General features: G+C 41.2%; 1 pseudogene; it reads left to right on the forward strand.

The window, feature by feature from the left end:
* LOC115840130 (NADH dehydrogenase [ubiquinone] 1 alpha subcomplex subunit 3 pseudogene) overlaps nt 1–17,583 on the forward strand; it is a 98,472-nt pseudogene extending 80,889 nt beyond the window's left edge.
* Nucleotides 17,584–24,378: the final 6,795 nt, after the last annotated feature.

Consider the following 24,378-nt stretch of genomic DNA (forward strand, 5'->3'; position numbering starts at 1 on the left):
TTGCTGTTTCAGTTCAAGACTAAATACTGCTGGTTTCTTCCTGTTTCCTTAGAAGCCATTAATAGTCAATCCCCTTTTCTTTGCAATCTTCCTAAACCAGGATAAAGTGAGTAAAAGAGAATCCAAAGCAGGTGAGGCCAACCCCAAGTGTACAGACAGAGGTGACAGGCCCCATGACAACCTGGAATACATCTTATTTAATGGATAGCCTCTCCTGTGCTCACACATACTCAATGCTGCCTGGTCTTATAAATTTGGATGTTTATGAGAAGTTGTCCAACTTTTAAGTGTTGGTAACTAACTTTTTTAAAAAAACATGATTTTTAAACATGTTTTAAACAGGAGGACAGCAGTTTGTATCTTTGATCTATATATATTTACTCAACTCGTGTTAAATTACTCACTGTAGCTTGGATTCCAGTCTTTAAAGTCTATTAAATTGCTTCTGCCAAACAAAGTACTAATTCTGAAGCTTGCCTTAGCTTGTCATTACTTATTATTTATACCATGCTGAGCTAATCCCTGAATTTGACCAAACATAAATCATTGGATGCCTACCCTGAGGAATTTCTGTCTTCCCCTGCACTTCAGAGAATTACTAGATTAGACAAAGAAATCTCAGATGGGTTATTGAATGCAGAAAAAACAAACCTGCCCAAAGAAGCACTTTAAACAGATAGTCATGCCTTATACCATATGCCCTACTCCGAGGAAAATCATAACCTTTGACCTACTTCTCTCTGAACAAATATTCAATTACATGATTAATGAAATCAATGTTTACAATTAAGTTGCTACATTTCTTTGAATGATTTCTAAAGCTGTTTAACATTTTGCTGGTGGATAAATACCGCTTGTAGTAAATGTAAAAGTTGTCCTTGTTCGAGGAGTTCTGGTTCTCAGCTGAAAGTGCTCTGAACCACGGTAAGCCAGGAAGGAACTTAAAGCAACTGCCAAACAATTGTTTGTATTGTAGGGGAGGAAAGCTCTTCCCTTTTTCCCTTCCAGTGGCTAGTCTAGTAATTAAATTGACATAAGACAGATTAACAGGAGAAAAACAAATTTAATTTTGTATGTTCGGGAGTCCATAAGAATATGGGACTCAAAGAAGTGACCAAAGCAGACTGCTTTTATACCTTTTAGATAAGGAAACAATAAATGTGTGAAGAATTGACAAGATGAAGAAGTTTGGGTTTAGAGTAGTAAATTAGTTAGGAAGTAACAGGTTTGCTTATACAGGTTTCTCAGCCCTAAATTCCCTATCTTTGGTGATATGGGTGCCTTCTACCCTTCTAGTACAGGGAGGGGACTTTTCACAGGAGAGATTTATCTCCTGCTTTCAGGGAGAAAAAGGAAGTTCGGAGTGTCCTTCTTGCAACAGCTGTTTCTCAAGTTCTTTCAATTCAAAATCATCAATATTCCAAAGTGGCATATCTTGGAATGACATATTCTGAACCCCTGCAATGATTAGAGGCTTCCCAAATATAATATACTGAGAAGCATACCCCTGAGTGTGCCCTTATTCTTGCCTCTCTCCTCTCCTCCATCTTAGTAAATGGCCATGCCATTCACCAGGTAATCAAACTAAAACCTTTCTCTCCTTGCCTCAAACTTATACCTATCCATCAATATTCAAATGTCCCAAACATTTTGATGTGCTAAATGTGTGCATTTGGAGCTAGCATTTGCCTCAGAGCCTTCAGGCTTCACCTGGGCTCACTGATCATCCTTGGGGCTTGGCTTTGGTGTGAGCTGGGGGCCACTTCTAGGCACTAGTAAGTTTAGAAGTGAAGGCAAAAGGATAGGTGTAAATAAACACCAGACAGCAAACCCTGATAGAATGAATGATGCTGACGGATGGGTGCGCACAAAGGAGAGCTCACAGCCCATTTCTGGAACACTGAACGAAGACGGAAGAGCGTTGATGGAGGAAATAGCAAAGGAAACCGCAGCCCAGAGGAAACCACAGCTAGACTAGGAGATGCATTTTGCGGGGAGGATGGTGGGGAGGGGAACAGACTGCTCTGCCTGTAGAATGTGGGATGGGCCCAGGGCTTGACACTTAGGGGCAGGAGAGAAGAATGGGGCTGAAAACCAAGCACTGTCTGAAGATCTGTGTACAGGAGGGTCAACATCCCCCTACCCCTCCGCAGTCTGTGCACAGAGCTGCTGGGAACATCAGCCAGGAACTTACCTGAGCCCAGAGGAATGTGCCCAGTCAGGGAAGGACTTGGGCAGCTGGTGTGCAGACCCAGAGTGAAGACCACCTCCTGCTGGAATGCAGCTGTTGAGGGGAGAGGGGCAGAGCCTTATCTTAGCCTCAGGTGCTTCTCTGCCCACTCCTGCTGAGGAGTCCAAGGCAGCAGTCCCTGCTCTAGTCCCAGAGTTTTTGTCTGCCTTTAGGGGCTCACTAGAGATTAGACAAAACTTGTAGCATGAAAGAAAGCAACCAGGATTCTAAAGAGAGAGAGAAAGGCAGAGACAGAAACTTATCTCAGAGGAAGCAGAGAGAATTCAGAGAACAAGAGAGTATAAAACAAAGAACATAACAGAATAAAACCTCTTTGATCAGCATCCTCAGAGAGATTTTAGAAAACATTGCATCCATAGAACAAGAGCATGGCACTATGAAAAATGAGCCATGTGAAAATACCCACAACAAAAGCCTCTGGAAATTAAAATTGTTTCACAAAACATAAAATAACAAATATGGATGGACAATAACATTTGGGACATTTCAGAAGCTACAGAGAGAAAGAGGAGACAGAAAATAGGACAGAAATAATAAGAGATATAGATGATTAAACCAGGATTAATCCAGATACAATGCCTAACTAGTAGGAAATCGAGAGAGACAGAGACAGAGAGGAAGAGAAACAGAGGGGAAGAGAAGAAGGAGGAGGAAGAGGAGGAAAAGAAGAGGGGGAGGGAGAGAGAAAGAGTGGGAGAGAAGGAAAGAAAGAGAACATAAAATGTAGAGTAGAAAATTATCAAATAAATAGAGAAATTTTTCCAAGAGCTGAGGAAAGACACAATCTTGAGATTGAAAGAGGCTTTGAGAGTATAAATTAATATGCCACTTTGAAGAGTGACCTGACAGTAATTCCTGGGGCTGACTGTTCACACACCAAGTAATTTCCCTTTTGAGTCTGTCCTCTAGGACAGAGCTTCCCGACCAGGTGTCCCAAGTTGAATGCAGATGTGTTGAGTTTGTATGTGTTCTCAGGTGTCCCCTGGTGGCTGAGCAGGGCCAGGGGCATTTAGGGCTGCTGGTATCAGCACCTCCTGAAGGAGCAGCGCCATCCTGTGCTGACCCCAATCTGCCACACCAGTAGTGCTGTGTCTGGTGTGTGATGTGATGTGGGAAGGTTGGGAAGCATTTGTCTCAACACAGAACATATAAGCAGCTTACGCGGTGATGTTCGTGGAAGCAAAATAAATGGGAATAGCCTAAATATCTACCAATGGATTAAAAAGTAGTGCATTTGCTGTGCAAACTATTATATATAGGATGGATAAACAAGGTCCTACTGTATAGCACAGGGAACTATATTCAATATCCTGTGATACACCATGACTGAAAAGAATGTGTGTGTGTGTGTGTGTGTATGTGTATGAATGATATCTGAATCACTTTGCTATACACCAGAAACTAACACATTGTAAATCAACTATACTTCAATAAAATAATTTTTTTATAAAAAGTAATGCATTGATCATACAATGAACATCACACAAAATAAAAACATGAACTGGACTACACATATCATCAAGGATAAAGTCTGAAAACAAAATGTTGAATGAGAAAACAAGTTGCAAATCATTTATATAATGTCTACAATACCATTTATGTAAAATTAAAAAAAATAACAGTGGACTGTATGTTAAAAACAAGCTTTCTGAAACTGGAATCTATGAAAAGAATGTGCAATGTCAAAATTTAGAAGATCGCCTGAGATGAAAGGAAAAGAATACATTTAAAGATTTATGATTTGGAAGCAAACATTTGATGTGTCCCTTCAAGAAAAAAAGAAAAGCAATGACTATAAAATACTAGATAAAATACACAATGATAAGATAATAGCAAAGGGGAGGGGGGGAAATGGTTGTGAAACAGGCAGAAATGAAAAAGAAGCAGGATGAAACAAGGAAAGAATGTGATATGAAGGACCAGCTTGAGTCACAAGGCTAGAATGCAGCAAAAAACATTGAACTCTATGACTGAATCAATATCACACTTTTTAGAACTACCATATGACCCAGCAATCCCACTTCTAGGCATATACCTGGAGAAAACAATAATTCAAAAAGATACATCACCCCAATGTTCATTGCAGCACTATTTACAATAGCCAGGACATGGAAGCAACGTAAATGTCCATCAACAGAGGAATGGGTAAAGAAGACGTGGTACATATATACAATGCAGTATAACTCAGCCATAAAAAGGAACAAAATAATGCCATTTGCAGTGACATGGGTGGACATAGAGATTGTCATACGGAGTGAAGTAAGTCAGAGAGGCAAAGACAAATATATGATACCGCTTATATGTGGAATCTAAAACAAGGGTACAAATGAACTTATTTATAAAACAGAAGTAGAGTCACAGATGTAGAAAACAAACTTACGGTTACCAGGAGATAAGTGGGGGGAGGAGGGGTAAACTGGGAGGTTGTGATTGACATATACACACTACTATATATAAATAGATAACTAATAAGAAACTACTGTATAGCACAGGCAACTCTACTCAGTACTCTGTATATGCCTATATGGGAAAAGAATCTAAAAAAAAGAGTGGGTATATGTATATGTATAACTGATTCACTTTGCTGTACACCTCAAACTAACACAACATTGTAAATCAACTAGACTCCAATAAATTTTTTTTTAAAAATCACACTTTTAATTAATATAACTTAAAAAACATTTTTTAATTTATTTATTTAGGCTGCACTGGGTCTTAGTTGCGGCACACAGGATCTTTAGTTGTGGCATGTGGGATCTTTTAGTTGTGGCATGCATACTTCTTAGTTGCAGCATGCAGACTTCCTTAGTTGCAGCATGCAAACTCTTAGTTGCGGCATGCATGTGGAATCTAGTTTCCGATAGGGATAGAACCCAGTCCTCCTGCACTGGCAGTGCGGAGACTTACCCACTGGACTACCAGGGAAGTCCCTAATTTATTATAACTTTAGAATAAGCTTTAATATCTGATTACGTTGCTCAACTTTCAATATCTTTCTTTTAACACTTAAAAATATATTCATATTTTCTTCCTTTTGAAGAAAAACTTTTTAAGATATGACAAATAAAGACACTACCATAATTTTATAAAAACAAAATATTAATTATTAAATTTGAAGAGAATTTTTTTTAAGTTTTCTGGACTTTAGTTATTGATTATTTTTTAAAAACTACCAATGAGACTTGAGAAAGTATATTTGTTGTGATGTTTGGTGATGCTGTACTCCACGACCTGGGGATGTGAGTCTCCATTATTTTATGTTTTCGAGGCCTGACTTTATTGACAAAGTTATAAGCACCTTAGATGTAGGAAAGAAAATGCATTTACTATAAAAAGTAAATAAGGTAATTGACATATTACATATTAATAAAAAAGTAGAACAGGATTCTGTCAAAACAAAAATTCTGGGACTTCCCTGGTGGTACAGTGGTTAAGAATCCAACTGCCAATGCAGGAGACACGGGTTTGATTCATGTTCCGGGAAGATCCCACATGCCGTGGAGCAACTAAGTCCATGTGCCACAACTACTGAGCCTGCACTCTAGAGCCCACGAGCCACAACTACTGAGCCTGCATGCCACAGTTATTGAAGGCCGGATGCCCTAGAGCCCACACGCTGCAACTACTGACCCCGCGCTCTGCAACTACTGAGCCCACGTGCCACAACTACTTAGCCCATGTGCTGCAACTACTAAGCCCATGTGCCTAAGGCCCATTCTCCTCAACAAGAGAAGCCACCACAATGAGAAGCCCGTGCACCACAACAAAGAGTAGCCCCTGCTCACTGCAACTAGAGAAAGCCCACGCACAGCAATGCAGCCAAAAAAATAATAATAAATTAATTAGTTTTAAAAAAATGCTTAAGAAACTCAAGAATGAAATTATCCATTCATTCACTCCACAACTCTGGATAAGTGTGGACTAGGGAGCTGGGGACACATGTGGTCCATGCCCAATGGAGCTCCTATTCTGGTAGAAGGGCCAGGTAGAGTTGTGACCAACATCAAATAATAATCAGTATCATGACTGAAAAGAACAGAGTTTTGTCTGAAGCCTTAGGAATTGCAATTCAGGAGACACAGATGCAGGTAAAACCAAGAGTGTTCTGGGGAAGAGAAACAGGAGGTTATAAAGGCAAAAGCTACAAGGTTATTACAGTTGTCTTGCAAGACTTATAATTGGCTCTGATGCAAAAGAGAAATATTTGTTCCTTTATTTTTTTCTTTTGTATTATGGTTTAGTACAGGATATTAAATATAGTTCCCTGTGCTATACAGTAGGACCTTTTTGTTTACCTATTTTATATATAGTAGTTTGTATCTGCTAATCCCAAATTTCTAATTTATCCCTCTCCCCCACCTTTCCCCTTTGGTTAACCATAAGTTTGTTTTCTACGTCTGTGAGTCTATTTCTGTTTTGTAAATAAGTTCATTTGTATCATTTTTTTTTTTTTTAGATTTCGCATATAAGTGATATTGTATGGTTTTTGCGTTTCTTTTTCTGACTTACTTTATTTAGTATGATAATCTCTAGGTCTATTCATGTTGCTGCAAATGGCATTATTTCATTCTTTTTTATGGCTGAGTAGTATCCCATTGTGTATATATACCACATCTTCTTTACCCATTCATCTGTTGAGGGACATTTAGGTTGCTTCCATATCTTGGCTATTATGGGAAATACTTGTTTTGAAGAGATAGGCTGAAAGGGCTTCCCTGGTGGCGCAGTGGATAAGAATCTGCCTGCCAATGCAGGGAACACAGGTTCGATCCCTGGTCTGGGAAGATACCACATGCGGCGGAACAACTAAGCCTGTGAGTCACAACTACTGAGCCTGTGCTCTAGAGCCCGTGAGCCACAACTACTGAAGCCCACATGCTTAGAGCCCATGCTCTGCAACAAGAGAAGCCACCGCAATAAGAAGCCCGTGCACCACAATGAAGAGTACCCCGGCTTGCCACAACTAGAGAAAGCCCGCCCACAGCAACAAAAACCCAAAGCAGCCAAAAATTAATTTAATTAAAATTTTTTTTAAAAAAAGAGAGAGAGAGGCTGTCACAAGTTATTTAGGGTAAGGGTCCCATAAGTATCTTGGGTTTCTGGAACACTGTGCAGATGATCTGGATGCCTGTGTTAAGGCAATAAGTGGTCAAAAGTTAAGATTCCATCCAAGCTGAGACATGCATAAGTCCCACCTCATCAGTGGCCTCCTGGCTCCATTTTAGAGAGCTCTCTCAGCAATACTGACTCCATTCTGATTTTTCTTTTACACCAGAAACTGGAATGTAAAGTAGAGAAAGCTGCAGGTTCCCCAGGGGAGATGTGATCCAGCCTAGGCATCAGGAAGAGTTGCCTTGAAATGTGATGAGTAAGCTAAGAGCTGAAGGACCAAAGGAGCTAGCAAGGCAAAGAACAAAAGAACATTCCAGGTGAAGGGGTCTCAGGTATGGAGCCAGGTGAGAAATTATTGACTAAAATGAGAAATCTGTGATTACGGACTTCCCTGGTGGTCCAGTGGTTAAGGTTCCATGCTTCTACTGCAGAGGAGTATGGGTTTGATCCTTGGTCAGGGAAGTTCCACATGCCATGCAGTGTGGCCAAAAAAAAACAAAATCTGTGATTACAAATAGTGACATTGTCACTCAAGAATTACCAATGCCATTTCTATTCATAAAAGGGATTTGCTCATAGGGTCCTCAGAACAAGATGTGGATTGAGTTTCATCTTCACAGTAAGCAATCTGGTAGATTACACAGCTCTACTATTCTGAAGTAGAAACATATTCTACTATGTTCCATCTAAGACTGATATTCTTTCTGCAGTTGCAAAACACAATATTCAACTGCTTTTGTATAGCTTTGTAGCTTCATACAAGATAAATGTCTTATATCCCAATATATTGACTGATTTTTGTATTTTACAAAAATATTTTGCCCAGGGCTTTCCTGGTGGCGCAGTGGTTGAGAGTCCGCCTGCCGATGCAGGGTACGCGGGTTCGTGCCCCAGTCTGGGAGGATCCCACGTGCCGCGGAGCGACTGGGCCCATGAGCCATGGCCGGAGCCATGCGCGTCCGGAGCCTGTGCTCCACAACGGGAGAGGCCACAACAGTGAGAGGCCCGTGTACCGCAAAAAAAAAAAAAAAATTGCCCAGAGGATGCTTTGGATTCTTTTTTTCAGAATTTAGAATGTTGCACATGGTGGGGGGGAGGGGTACAGTTGGAAGCCTTTAACTACCAAGTAGAAATTTCATGATGTTCTATATTTGAATGTGTAATTTCATTAGTGATGTGTTCTTTTTCTTTCTTTTTTTGCTGTTTGCAGTGACTATTTCAGAGTTCAAATTACAAGTTTTACTTCGAAGATTTTATAAAGATACAATTGCCTACATTAATTTACAATATTGAATTTTCAAATAAAACAAGGATGCACAGTGATTAAGGTCCTAGCCAATGTAATAAAGAGACAAAAACTAGGAAGTTAAATAATGGAATGATGCTTGTCTTACAAAATTCAAAATGATCAACATAAAATCTAGTGGAAGTAGTAAGAGAGTTCCATTAGGTGGGCAGATATGGTTCCAACAAACAATAACCATTCACCCTGAAACCAAGCCAGACCCTAAGGAGCCCTCCTGGGTACAAGTCCCTTCATGTCCTGACTTCTGATTTGTAAAAAATGCTTTAGTCTCCTAGGCCTTCTCCAAGTTCCAAAGATCAGACTCAAGCAGTTAAGTATTACAGAAGTGAGAAAACGCAGAAACAAAGGAAAAGCAGTCAAACAAGAAAAGTACTAAGCCTGAACAATAGAGTCACAGGACTCCTAGTTCCTTCTGAAGGGATATAGATAACAATCTGATGCATATCCTTGAGTTTTTTACAGAAACTAGGACCGCCCCACCCCCCACCCCAGGTTGGAAACTGCTAACCACAAGCACACAGACATCAGACTGGTTGGAACCAGAAGGTTGAGGATTGAGATTCCTGAAATATCACCTTGTTACTGCACCACCAACCAAAAAGAAGAATGTCCACAAGCTGATCATGCACCCTATGACCCTCACCCCTAATGTTGCCTTTAAAATCTCTGAAAGCCATGAGGAAGTTTGGGTCTTTTAAACATTGGCTACCCATTCTCCTTGCTTAGTGCCCTGCAAATAAACACTGTACTTTCCTTCACCACAACCTGGTGTCAGTAGATTGGCTTTATTACATGGCAGGTGAGCAAATGTAAGTTTGGTTTGGTAATAGTTTTTCACATAGGAGAACAACCTTACAAGGAACATCCAGTTAGAAATGTAATGAAAAATAATCCCAACAAAAACTATAAAAAAATTACTCAGTAAATTCAACCAATCTTAAACCTAATGGAACTTGAAACGTGAATTCTAAAATTTTTCTAAAAGATAAATAATATCTGCCAAGATTTTTTGAAGAAGAGGAATGATGAGAGCACACTGTCCTATCACAGGTAAAATACTGATGACTGTGAAATGAAAATAGTGTGGCTTTGCACTGCTGCAGGCTACTTGACCAATGGGAATTTAGCACATGACAAAGTCAAAGTTCAAAAATGTAGAGAAAGAATGCATTATTTTTTAAATGGTATTGAGACAACTGTCTGTTCATACAGGAAAATCTGAGATGTCTTTCCAGTGTATGGGAGCGAAATTTGCCACCCCAAATTGTGTCTCTTTGGCATGAGGATTAAAACAGGCTGATTATTTTTAAGAAACAAGAGATTCAGGAAGTCTTTTCTCTCCCTTCCCCTTAGCTGCCTAAAGAAGTTAAATAAAGGGCTTATTTACAGAATAAAGCTGTCCAGAATTATCTGCAAAGAATATAGATTAGGTGTGGTGGGGGAAACTCAGCAGGACCCAGAGACCAGAGTTTGCTTTGTGTCCCCTCACCTCTGCCTGGCCCAGCAAACATTTATTTACCAAACATTTGCTTTTTCAACTTCCTGTGAATTGCCTTTCTCCCCTTTGAAGTTCCAAACTACTAGACCCAACATCTCTTTTTTCTTTAGCTGAAGATGGTATTTAAGGTCAGGGTTTTGGCCATTTGGGTGAGTTACTTAGTTTTCCTGGGTCTCTCCCATGTACAGGTTATTACAATTTTGTTTGATTTTCCCCTGTTAATCTGTCTCATGTTAATTTAATTCTTAGACCAGCCAGAAGAACCTAGAAAGGTAGAGGAAAATTTCTTCTTCCCCAACATCAGTTTAAGAATCACACAGCCTTGGGACTTCCCTGGTGGTCCAGTGGTTAAGACAATGCACTTCCAATGCAGAGGGTGCATGTTTGATCCCTGCTCAGGGAACTAAGATCCCATATGCCACGTGGTGTGGCAAAAAAAAAAAAAAAAATCACACAGCCTTAAAATGTTTTGTATTGATTAAGGATGTAAATGTTAAAAAGTGAAATTATAAAAGTACTAGAAGAAACCAAGGGGGAATATTTTCGATTGTTAGGTGGGAAAGTGAAACCAAACAGAACCCTGTGGGTCTCCCAAGTACAAATCCTTTCTGTGTTCCCTGTTTCTTGTTTGCAGAAAATAAGCTTAATTCAGCTTCCATGACCTTCCCTGAGTCCCAAAAGGCAGGTTCAAACAGTTGCTAATCAGGGAAGGGAGGGAATGCAGAAATAAGGGAGAAGTCAAGAAACAATAGTACAGCCTTGGGGCTGGGTCCTGGTTCTTCCTGAAGGAATATATATAATAATACCTTTGAATTCTTCTGCAGGAGCTAAGGTCCCCACCCAGGTAGAAGATGGTAACTTCAAGCTGAGCACAAGATTCCTGGAGCACCACCCTTTTACCTCACCACCAGCCAATCAGAAGAAAGTCACACACCCTGCAGCCCTTACCCTAAATTTACCTTTAAATACTTCTCGCTGAAAACCATCAGAGAGTTCAGGTTTTTTAGCACAAACCACCCATTTTCCTTGCTTGACCTGGCAATAAACCTTTCTTTACTCCAGACTCCCACATTTCAGTTTGTTTGGCCTCACTGTGCATCGGGCACACGATCTTGTGTTTAGTAACAAAAGTACTGTTAGGGACTGAATGTTTATGTCTCCCCCAAATTCATATGCTGAAATCCTAACCCCCAGGGTGATGGAGTCTGGAGGTGGGGCCTTTGACAGGTAATTATGAATGGGATTTGTGCCCTTATAAAAGAGGCATCAAAGATCTCCCTCATTCCTGCCAGGTGGGGACACAGTGAGAAGACAGCTGTCTAGGAACCAGATAGTGGTTCCTCTCTAGACACTGTACCAGATGGTGACTTGGTCCTGGACTTTTAGCTCATAGAAGGTGAGAAATAAATTTCTGTTGTTTGTAAGCCATGTATGGTATTTTGTTATAGCAGTCCAAACAGACTAAGAAAATGACTTACTAATGAGGATATGAAATGCAAAAGCCATAAAGAAAATAAATAGGTTGGACTTGGCTGCATTAAAATTTAAACGTCTATATGGCAAGACACCAAAAAAAAGTTAAGCAAATAATGCACAAAATTTTTTTAACATAAGAAGAAAATTACAACAACCCAGCAGGAGGGAAAATGCATAAAGGATGTGAGTAGACTGTTTAGATAAAGAAAACTACAAATGGTTAACAAAAACACTCTCTCGTAATAGTTATCAGAGAAATGAAAACTAAAATAGTGAGATATCATTTAAGCTAATTAGATTAGCATAAATATTAAAGATTAATAATATCCAGTGTAGGGACTTCACTGGTGGAGAAGTGGTTAAGAATCTGCCTGCCAATGCAGGGGACACAGGTTTGAGCCATGGTCCAGGAAGATCCCACATGCTGTGGAGCAACTAAGACCGTGAGCCTGCGCTATAGAGCCCACAAGACACAACTACTGAAGCCCACATGCCTAGAACCCGTGCTCCGCAACAAGAGAAGCCACGGCAATGAGAAGCCCTTGCACCACAACAAAGAGCAGCCCCTGCTTGCCACAACTAGAGAAAAAGAACCCGTGCTCAGCAACGAAGACCCAATGCAACAAAAACTAAATAAATAAATAAATTTATTTAAAAAAATAATAATATCTAGTGTAAGCAAATGAATCTGTATGTTTCTGGCATGGGAAGGAAAACTTATTCTTATACATTTTCGGTAGGAAATTGGTATAGGACTTTACGAAGAACTATTTGTAAGCATCTATCAATCAGATTTTAAAGTGTACATATACTTTATGATAGCAATAACATTTATAAAAAGCCCTTCTACAGAAATAATCATGAATGTTAAGTGGATGATTATAGAAGTATTGTTTATCATAATGAAAAACAGAAACACCCTAGATGTTCATCAGAAGGGGAATTTAATTAAACTGTGTCACCTTAATATTATAGAAAACTATGCAGTGGTTTAAAAGGATATAAGAAAGTCCAGTTCAGGACAGCAGACCAATGAGACATCCCACCTTCCACTTGTCTGAGACCTCCTGCTTATAGCAGTGCCTTCTTCATCCCAAAGCTCCCTGACGACACACACTGAATGAAGTCTGCTGGTCAGTGAGTGGTCCCCTGAGTTCCCAGTCAAACTCACTAGAAAGATCCCTGGGGTGACATGACTTCCATCCAAAACAACAGCATAAATTTCCATTGGCCACTGAGCTCTCCTGTAACAAACATCCACCAATCACCATGCAGAAAAAAGAGAACCAATAATTTACAAGAGAAATACACAAACAAATGGCCAGGCATGGAACAATAATTTGTGAACAACATATAAGATGAAAAGTCTCTAACATACTTGGAGAAATGTAAGAAGATTTTCGCCAACATAAAACCCAGATTAATGTGGAGTTACTGTGTACCGGGTACAGAGTTCAAGTGTGGGAAGATGAAAAGAGTTCTGGAGGTGGAGGGTGGTGATTGTTGCACAACAGTGTGAATGCACTTGATGCCACTGTACTGCACACTTAAAAGTGGTTACAGGCCTTCCCTGGTGGCTCAGTGGTTGAGAATCTGCCTGCCAATGCAGGGCACATGGGTTCGAGCCCTGGTCTGGGAAGATCCCACATGCTGCGGAGCAACTAGGCCCGTGAGCCACAACTACTGAGCCTGCACGTCTGGAGCCTGTGCTCCACAACAAGAGAGGCCACGATAGTGAGAGGCCCATGCACCGCAATCAAGAGTGGCCCCTGCTTGCCACAACTAGAGAAAGCCCTCGCACAGAAACGAAGACCCAACACAGCCAAAAATAAAATAAATAAATAAATAAAAACTAAAAAAAAAAAAAAGTGGTTACGATTATGTTATCTCTATTAGACTATAATTATAAAAAAAAAAACAGAATATAATGAAAAATAAGACAGAGGACCAGTTACTCGGCATGGTTCTTCTTGCAGCTTTGGTACCAAAGGAGATGTTAACGGAAGTTCTTCGATTTGACATCTGGGAAAGTGCCTGGAAAGCGGCACACATCCTGGGATGTGTCTGCCTCCGACATACAGCTGTCTTGGGACAAGAGGGAAGGCAGCCTCACCAAAGGCATCACTACCCTGAAGACCTAACAAAGGAAAACAGACGCCTTCCCCAGGGAAGAGGTGAGGAATAACCACCCTGCACTGCGAAGGCACCTTCCACTGGTCTCCTCTGTGGAGGCGGTGTATGGATGATGCCCCAGCAGATGAGGTAATAAGACAAAACCCCCATTGTGAATGTATGTGTTTCAGCCCCTTGGGAAGTCAGCTGTCTGAAGCCAATCAACTTGTGGGCATTAGTGTCAGGGAGCAGGTGACAAATCACATCTTGCTTGTTACAGCTAAAGCCAGAATGCCTCAGCTGTTGAGGAGAGACGCGTTAACCCCTCAACATCCGTTCCCATGACGCGCCTGTCATGAAGACTAGAAGAGAAATGCTTCCTTTTATTCTTGGTAGCCAAAGGGGATCACTTATTCCATGGACACAGGGGATAAAAGAATTCTTAGTCATCCTCATTAGAAAGACCGTTAAACCATAAATCGCACAGGTCATGGAGGCATAGGACAAATACTCCAACTGCTAGCCCTCCTCTTTCATTTTGGAGGTCAGAAACTTGGGCCGGGAAAAGCTAATATTTTTCACAAATTTAACAACTAATTTGGGAACTTAAATTCATGCTTGGAAGTGTAAGAGAAGAAAATAATTTTCCCTCTACCCTCTGAGTTCTTGGCTGAGACCCTCCTAATAATAAAAGACAGACTGACAAGAAAAAAGAACAGAAGTTTATTAACATGTATACCTCATAGGTGCATGGAATATACCCAGGGAAACTGTAAATCCCCAGATTACCCAAGCCACCACCTTAAATACCATCTTCAGCTAAAGAGAAAAGAAAGATGTTGGGGAAGGGAGGCCAGTCATGGTGATGGTGGGGGTTATTTCCAGGAAGAGTAAAGTAAACAAGGGTAAAGTTGTTATATAGATTCAAGTGTGTGCCTCCCTCACTTATTAGACTCTCTTGTAATTTACAGTCATCGTCCTCTTCCTTGTACATAATAGGTGATACCCATACAAATGGATAATTACTTTATAAATGTAAATGTCCCTTACAAAAAGGTAACTTCTACTCTGTTTTCAGAGCTTCTATGGCCTCAGCTGTTTCTCAAAATAATCCTTGTGCCAAAGAGGCATATTTTGGGGTGGCATATTCTGCTACCTTTCAGCAAGCTCTAATATCTGTAAGAAAAATGGATAGTTTTGATATTTTTCCCAAAAAAACTGCACATTCACTATCACCTTGAAAAAAATCTAGATGCTTGACTGTATTTTATTCTATTGAGTTGTTAACTGCTCTGGTATTTATAGTTCTGTTTCCCTAGTGAAGACTGCGGTTTTAAAAGCCACTATCCCTCCCCCATACATCACCATCTCCCTTACTCCGCTTAATTTCTTGGCAGTTGAGACCTTGTCTCTAGTCTTCAGGTCAAGAAGAAACCACGATATAAAATATTAATTTAAAATGTCATACATTATCTATTCTGGGTTTTATATAAACCATAATATAAACTATGTTGGATTATATTAACACTGATTCATTTTTTTTATAAATCTTATTTGATGTCTAGAAATTTTTTTCCCTAGAACTCTAAATTTTTCAGCTATAGAAGCCAAATATTCTCTCCATATAGGACCTCAAAGCATAAATCTGTGTTTTCCTGCAGAAACAGTATCAACAATCTGTATCAAAGATATTTATTTATTTATTTATTTATTTATTTATTTATTTATTTTTGCGGTACGCGGGCCTCTCACTGTTGTGGCCTCTTCCGTTGTGGAGCACAGGCTCCGGATGCGCAGGCTCAGCGGCCATGGCTCACGGGCCTAGCTGCTCCGCAGCATGTGGGATCTTCCCGGACTGGGGCACGAACCCGTGTCCCCTGCATCGGCAGGCGGACTCTCAACCACTGCGCCACCAGGGAAGCCCAAAGATCTTTATTTTTTTAATGGTGACTAAACAGCTCTCAGAAGGTAGAAGTGATTCAACACGTTAAACACAGGAACTAGAAACCTTGCAGGGGAGAAAGGTCCTCGCATCTTTCACATTCTCATGTGCTTGTGCAGTGGGTCAGTTTTCCTTCATGACCCCTTTTTGTCTCTGTACTTTGCAGAGGGTGAAAACAAAGTCTCGGTATTTACATCAGTAGCACTAATATAACCGGTTTTGCTTAACTCATTTATTTCCATTACTATGCAACGTTTCTGATGGTGGACTATATAAGTAATATGACATAGTCCTATCTGATCCATGTTTGTTCATGAATCAACGTAGCTCTTACATCCTCCTTCCCTTTCCCTTTACAAAAGATTTTGTTTAAAAAAAATTAAATGGGGAGCAGATGGAGCACTCTTCAGCACATATTAAGCCTTAAATGTGAAAATAGGGAGCTTCCCTGGTGAGACGGTGGTTAAGAATCCGCCTGCCAATGCAGGGGACACAGGTTCCAGCCCTGGTCCGGGAAGATCCTACATGCTGTGGAGCAACTAAGCCTGTGTGCCACAACTACTGAACCTGAATGCCACAACTACTGAAGCCCATGCACCTAGAGACCATGCTCCACAACAAGAGAAGCCACCACAATGAGAAGCCTGTGCACCACAACGAAGAGTAGCCCCCGCTCGCTGCAACTGGAGAAAGCCCATGCACAGCAACTAAGACCCAAAGCAGCCAAAAATAAATAAATAAATAAATAAATAAATATATATATATATATAAAAATAAATGTGCAAATAAGCTGAGGTAGATATAAGGATCTTGCAATGTCCACTTGTGAGCTACAGGGACATGGGAACACATGTAGACATCTCCCTGAGGCTGCAGCCCTGCTTTGTGTTTCCCCACCTTCTTCCTTCCAACACCAGAGGCTAATGGATAGGCACCACACTTCTCCCTTAGTTCTGAGAATGCAGAAGTAAACACTTTCCTACCAACTCCCTGGTGGTCACTGCCTTGCCTCTCCTGAGCATCTCTTTGCCCATACCTCTTTTTCTGCATCCTTCTAAAGGACAGAAATTTGGGGATGCAGTCCACTCTTCACTTCCCAAATACAGAAACTGACAGCTCTCTCCCCAGTCACTCTGGCCATAGTCCAGTCACCTGTAGGAACAGACCAAGGAGCAACAACTGGGCCACTTCTCTTTTTCCTTCTCAAACAAGCTAAAAGAAATTATCCTGATATTTGTTCAAATGGTAAGGAAGACCTTTCTCAAGACTATTGCGATAGGGGCAAGAGATCAGGCCCAACTCTGAATGCAGCAAAGATGGCTAGGGGTTTACAGCCAATGAGCCGACTGTGAGGTTGGTGGATGGGAAATCACTAAGAGGAGACATCCAGGATGGGGGATTCTAGCTAAACCTGTCTAACTGGATTCTTGCTGAAGGCATCAAGGATGAGACACCAATAGTGGGGGATGAGGAGTTTGATCAGATATCAAGAGTGGGTGAATCAGGCTAAACTGACTTAGCAGGATTTTTTGCTAAGATTGTCTTTATCAGGCCGTGGATGAGGATTCTGTCTAAAGTTTGGTCAAACAGAGAGTCCTTGTGAACCAGCTGACTTAAATTGGGGTAGCCAGGGAAACTGCAAGAGTCCTTCCTTCCTCAAGAATGCCTGGGCCAAGGAGCTGGTGCTGGTGGTGTCCTTCACCATCGGGGGCCTCATTATAATTCTGCCCACAATCAGCCCCTGCACCAAATATGCCATCATGATCAACCAGGCCTCACCTTACAACCACACAGTGCTCCTCCTAGACCATGGGAACATACCCAATGGGTCCAGCCACTCACAGGATCCACAGGGCCCAAGCTTAGAGTGGCTGAAGAAACTGTGAGCACCTACATTGACAGGGCAGGGTCCTCTTCCCTGGATCCCCCAATAAAAATGTGAAAACTGAAAAAAAAAAAAAATGTGGGCAGCAAGCGTATGTGCATGTGCATGTACGTGTGTTTAATTATGGGAATGGGAGAGGCAGAAACAAGTGTATTTTTAGATGAGACAAGTCACTTCCCTAGGCCCAGTTATTCCATTCCAAGCTGCTTGGGGATTGGTGCCCTGCCTCTATCCAGAGATTTGAACCACTAAAGGTTTGCTCCATCTGTTTTTTGAAATACAACTATAATCCCAGGGAAAAACAGCTATTTGTCTTGGGGACAAACCAGCCAGGGAAATTTCAAAGAAACGAGACAAGAGTTGGGGGGACTGGCCCACAGCACTGTCGTACTCATCCTTCAGGATTCCGCCTGGCTGGCTTCATTCCCACAATGTCTGGACAGTCTGCATACTAAGCCCTAAGGGTGAGGACTCTGCCTTTAGTCCTCAAACATTTGTTGAACACCTACCTGAGCTGGGCCCTGAGAAGGTGCTGAGGATCTTGACCCCACTCTTGAGGAGCCTGCAGTCTGGGAGGGGAGGTGAAAATGCAAACACTCCCAGGACACCGGGGATGGGGGGATGGGGGTGTCCAAGGCAGCTGGGGTGCAGCGTCAAAGGGAGGAAAGAAGGAAAGGGGAGGAGGACAAGTCAGAGAAGCTTCCCTCCCTCTCTCTCTCTCCCTGCCTCCCTCCTCCCTGACAATAGGAGAATTCATTTTGCTGTTTTATTTAATCCCAGTAATTCCACAGAGTCTAGCTAACTGCTGGCACATAGATGCTCAAAAAAAGTTTAATTGACTGACTGACTGAACAAACCCCATTTTTCCTCTTAGAATGTCTCCTTGGCATGAGGATTATCTCAAGCTGATAATTTTTAAGAAACAGAAGACTCAGGAAGTCTTTCTTTTTACCTCCCTCTTACTGCCTAAAGAATTTAGATAAAGGCCCTGACCCAGCAAGAGCCCCATCACCAGAGATATCTACAAAGAATACTGGCTGGGTGTGGCAGGGGTCACTCAGCAGGGCCTGGAGACCAAAGTGCTCTCTGCGTCCCACTGTCTCTGCATGGCATAGCAAACATCTGTTCACCAAACATTTGTTTTTCCACTTCCAAGTGAATTGTCTTTCTCCCCTTTGAAGTCCCAAACCCCTACCCTTTCTCCTTCCCTCAGATGACATATAGGCCTCAATTACCTAACTCGCATTCTTATGGAGGCCCCGTAGGTATGTAATATGTAATTAAATTTTATTTTCTCTTGTTAATCTGTCTCATGTCAGTGTGGTTCTTAGACCAGCTAGAGGAACCTAGAAAGAGTAGAGGGAATTTTTTTCCTTTCCCAACATGGCACCATGAGCTTCTGGCTGGCATGCCAATGCCTCCTTCTCTTTGCTGCTGCTCTTCAGTATTCTGGATCCCCAAGGCATTGATAAGGGTATCCAACCCCACTATGAGGAAACATATTAGCTCTGTAGGGGAGGAAAAAACTCTCCCTCTTCCCTCCTAGGTTCTCCAACTGGGGCCCTGCAAATTAGACTAATAAGAGACAGATTAAGTAGAGAAGCTCAGAGTTTATTAATGCGTGCAACACACATAGACATGGGAAAACTCAGGGATGAGTAACTCAAAGGGGTGGTTAGAACTTGGGATTATATAACATCTTAACAAAAAACAATAAATCTCTAGAGATGTGACAAGACTCAGGAAAAGATGTTCAAAATTTAAAGGCAGCAAACTTGGGAAGGTAAATATATGGGGAGAACTCATGGAAGATAAGTGTTGTTTTAGTAGCCTTGTTACATAGATTCCTCTCCTGCTATTTTGAGAGCTGAGAAGAGACTCAGAGCCACCCTCCTCTTCCTGGTACAGTACAGGGGACACTTTTACAAATGGGGATTTATATCGTGCTTTTAGGCAGATGGGGAGGCTGGAGAGTTTTGTTTGGCATCTGCTGTTTCTCAATTGTCTTCAGCTCAAAATAATCTTTATGCCCATGTGGCATGTTTTGGGGTGGCCTGTTCTGATCCCCTATAGCCCTTAATAATCCCAAATCTTGATTGGTGGCCAAATGCACTGCCCATGTTTAAGGACAACCATGATGATGCAGGATTTATATACCAGTAGTATAACAGAGTTTAAGATGCCCTGGGAGGATGTGGACCAGACTTGTCACCTTATTCCAAATGGCAAAGGCTACCTAATGTGATGGGTTGTATGCCCTTGGCTGTATCAAAGAGTGAGATTTCTTTCTATCTTTTCAATCTTTTTAGTGAGTTACATTGAATGCCTGTGATGTGCATCGAATTCTGGTTTAATGCTTTATTTGATAATAATGTTGTTTTCTTTTTCTTCTGCTTCTGTGGAGCAGTATTCTGGGGTGGGAAAGGATTTTGCAATTATATTTGCCCCACACTGGCCAAAAACAAGCCCCAGCACACCTGGCCCAGTGTACCTCCAGGTGGTTGCAGACTCAGCCCCCTACCCCAAGGAGTGCTCTTCTTCCTGCCACACCTAAAGTGTCAGGGTACTCTGGAAAAGACCAAGGCCCTGTAGCCCAGGCCAATTATCATTGATCAAAATTTCTGGGGTAGAGCTGGGAAATCAGCATGTTTTTTTAAATCTTCCCAGGAGATTCTAGTGTGCAGTCACTAGAGAGATTTGCAGCTCTGGGAGACAAAAACCCAACTCTTGCTGGAATTGGAGCCTCAAGCAGAGCTATGTAGGGGTTGAAAATGGCCAAGCTCCCCATGAGGAGACACCACATCTCTTCCTGCTCCAGGCCTCTCAGGCTTCTCGGTCTCCCTGTCCTTTCTCAGCCTGGGCCTTTAGCCTTTCCTTCGGTTTTGGGAACAATAGATTGCCATTCATTTCACTTCACTTAAGTTAGCTCACAATGATAAAACCTCATACAGTTATCGGAAGGAAGTGTATGGGATGAAGAGGGATGACCCTCTCAGGGTCTCTGGCTAGGTCTGAAAATTAAACTGATAAAGGCAAATGGACAGGAGAAAAGCATACACATTTATTTAATATAAGTTTTATATGACATGGGAGCCTTCATAAGAAAATGAAGACCTAAAGAAACAGTTAAAACTGAGCGTTTTTATGCTAAGTTTGATGAAAAGTGCACGGTCATGAAGGAACAGGATAGGACAGGGTATGAAGTCAGTGTAGTAAACTGGGGGAAACAGCAAGGCCTGTGTGCTCAGAATCTTCTCAGTGTCTCTCCAACCTGGAGATAAGGAGGTTCCTTTACTCTGGGTATAAGGAGGGCACCTCTTATAAGAGGATCTCATGACCTGCTTTGGGGGAAGTGGGAAGTCAGAGAACCCTTCCAAGAACCTGTCATTTCTCAAATGCCTTCAGTTTAAAATATTCAATATGCCCAGGTGCCAAGATGTTCTGAACCCCATCAGAAGGAATCGTTACTTTCAACTTTATACTGAAAAATCTAACCATGAGTTAGATTTTTTTATAACCTCTCAAAACTTAGAAAATCCAATCCAAACTTCCTAAGACTACGGCCCTGTTAAAGAAAATATCATTATGACACTTGTTAAAACAGTAAAGAAGACTCTCTTCAGCACTATGTTGAAAGGTGTCAAGACTATTGCAATAGGGGCAAGATATAGGTCCAACTCCAAATACAGCAAAGTTGGCTGGTGGTTTATAGCCAAAAATCAGAGTGAGGGGTCAGTGGATAGGAAATCACTAAGAGGATACATCCAGGGTAGAGGATTCTTGCTAAACTAACTTAAGAGGATTCTTGCTGAAGGCAGGCTGGGGTTGTCAGATATCAAGGGTGCAGGGGTGAGGAATTTGATCAGATATCCAGGGTGAGCAGATATTGAAGGCATTCAGGGCACTGTCAGGGAAGAAGAAAACTTTCCCCTACCCTTCTTAGGTTCCTCTGGTTGGTCTAAGAATTAAATTGATATGAGACAGATTAACAGGAAAAAATCAAATTTAATTTTGTATGTATAGAAATCCCACATACATGAGAGAGTCAGAGACCCCACATACATGAGCAGTTCAGAGACAGAAAGGTAAAATGAGGTATATATGTCATCCTGAGCTAAGGAATGGGATAGGGGCCTGGGGCTTCCAAGGACAGGAAGGTAATTCACAGGACAGTAAAGAGAAGAGCAGGTGTTTGGTAATTAGATGTTTGATCTGCTGTATATATTGGGCCACTTAGATAAAATTTATCTCCCAGTAATAACTTTTCTGGGAAAAATCCCCAGTTTAAATTCTTCTAGGTATTTAAGGGAGGAGCAATAGCTTCTCTTAAACCAGCAGGGTCTCAATTGCCTTTAGCTCGAACTAATCCTCATGCACATTTTTGAGAGGATTGTCCTGAATCCTGACAACATGCTACCCCAAAATATGCCATTTTGGTATATTGATTATTTTGAGCTGAAGGCACTTTAAAAACAGAAAATCAGGGAGAGGCTTTCTCTGAACTCCCGTCATTCACCTAAAGACAGATCCTCCAAAAGGAATTCAGTTGTCATAAATCATATCCCCGGGAGTTTCATCCACCAGGAGAGAAGACTAGTAATTGACATCATATCCAGAATTTGTCCCAGTCTATCATACCTCCCATCTATTCCTTTAAGGGCTCCGACATCTTTCCTGAAAATCACTTACTCTCTCCTAAGGGGCCCATATTCCCTATCCCCTTCCCCTATTAAGATGGTATATAAGCTCTTACTTATATATGTTTTTTTTAGGTATTCACTTTTTATCCTGTGATGGCTTTGTGCACGTAACATTAAAAATTAATTGGGAATTCCCTGGCGGCGCAGTGGTTAGGATTCCGCACTTCCAATACTGGAACTCAGGTTCAATCCCTGGTCAGGGAACTAAGAACATGCAAGCCACATGGTGCAGCCAAAAAAACAAAAAAAAAACAAAAGAAAAAAATTAATACATTTGTATACATTTTCTTCTGCTAATCTGCCTGTTGTCAGGGTACTTCATAGACCCAACCATCAAATCCAGGAAGGTAGAGGGAAAGTCTTTCCTCCCCTACAATACCAAGGGTAGGGGATTCTCTCTAAACTGAGTTAGCAGGATTTTGGCTATAGCTTGACTTGTTAGGCCAAGGACAGGGCTCAAGGACAAGGCATAGTCAAAAAGGAGGCTGTCTAAAGTTTGGTCTCACTCTCTGTTTCCATCACTTCTCAGCCTTTACTTCATGCTCCAGCAACAACTGCTTGTATCCACACACATGCACACACTCCACTCCTTTGACCATGCAATCTTCTATGCTTGAAATATTCATTCACCTTTTGATCTATAACCCACATTCAAGAGTTAAATAAGCTTAGATAAATTCCTTGAAAAATATAATTAGCAAATATGACATAAGAACATCTAAAGAGTCCCAAATCTATAAAGAATTCATAATAAAAAAAATCCTCCCTCTACAGAAAGGCCCAGACCTAGAGGTCTTTCCTGGTGAATTCTATCAAACATTTAAGATAGAAATAATATAAATACTATACAAGCTCTTTCAGAAAATGGAGGAAGAGGAAATACTTCACAACTTGTTTTGTAAGGCCTGTGTGACCCTGATACCATAACCTGATTAAGAATTTGCAAGTAAAGAAAATTACAGACAGATGCAAATATCCTTAACAAATATCAGCAAATTTACTTTAGTAATATATCAAGAATTAGGCTTATCATGACCCACTGGGACTTATCCTAGAAATATAAGGATGGTTTAACATACAAAAATCAATTAATGTGGGCTTCCCTGGTGGCGCAGTTGTTAAGAATCCACCTGGTAATGCACAGGACACGGGTTCCAGCCCTGGTCCAGGAAGATCCCAAATGCCACAGAGCAACGAAGCCCGTGTGCCACAACTACTGACCCTGTGCTCTAGAGCTCGTGAGCCACAACTACTGAGCCTGCATGCCACAACTACTGAAGCCTGTGTGCCTAGAGCCCGTGCTCCACAAGAGAAGCCACTGCAATGACAAAAAGAAGCCCCCACTTGCCACAACTAGAGGAAGCCCAAGTGTAGCAACGAAGACCCAATGCAGCCAAAATTAAAAAAAAATTAAAAAAATCAATTAATGTGATTCTCTACATTACATTGAAAAAAGATAAACTTTGAAAACATTATGCTAAGTGAAAGAAGCCAGTCACAGAAAATCACAAATGGTTTAATTCCAATTATATGAAACATCCAGAATAGGTAAATCCATAGAAACAGAAAGTAAATTAGTAGTTGCCTAGGGAGGAGGGAATGGAGGGTGATTGCTTAAGGATATGGGTCTTTTGGAGTTATGAACATATTTTAAACCGATTGTAGTGATGGTTATGCACTTTAAATGGATAAACTGTATGCTATGTAAATTATATCTCAATACATGCTATAAAGATCTCTTAGGATGTCCGAAAAGGCCCTGTAGGACATTTCTCATGTATCATTCCATGTTCAAAAGGCCAGACCTCCTAACTTAAAAATACAGTGAGGGAATTCCCTGGCAGTCCAGTGGTTAGGACTCAGCACTTTCACTTCTGAGGCCTGGTGTCGATCCCTGGTCGGGGAACAAAGATCCTGCAAGTCACGCGGCATAGCCAAAAAAAGAGAAAAATACAATGAAATCTTTTTAGAAAGATAAATTAAGTTATCTAAACCTAGACAAATACTTTAAAGACAAACAGGAAGAATGCCTCTTCTACCCCACACATGCTCTCAATTTCTGGGAACTTGTACTTGGAATAATGTGGTTTCCTACC

The sequence above is a fragment of the Globicephala melas genome, chromosome 6, assembly GCF_963455315.2.
Source record: "Globicephala melas chromosome 6, mGloMel1.2, whole genome shotgun sequence".
In the NCBI taxonomy this organism is placed as follows: domain Eukaryota; kingdom Metazoa; phylum Chordata; class Mammalia; order Artiodactyla; family Delphinidae; genus Globicephala; species Globicephala melas.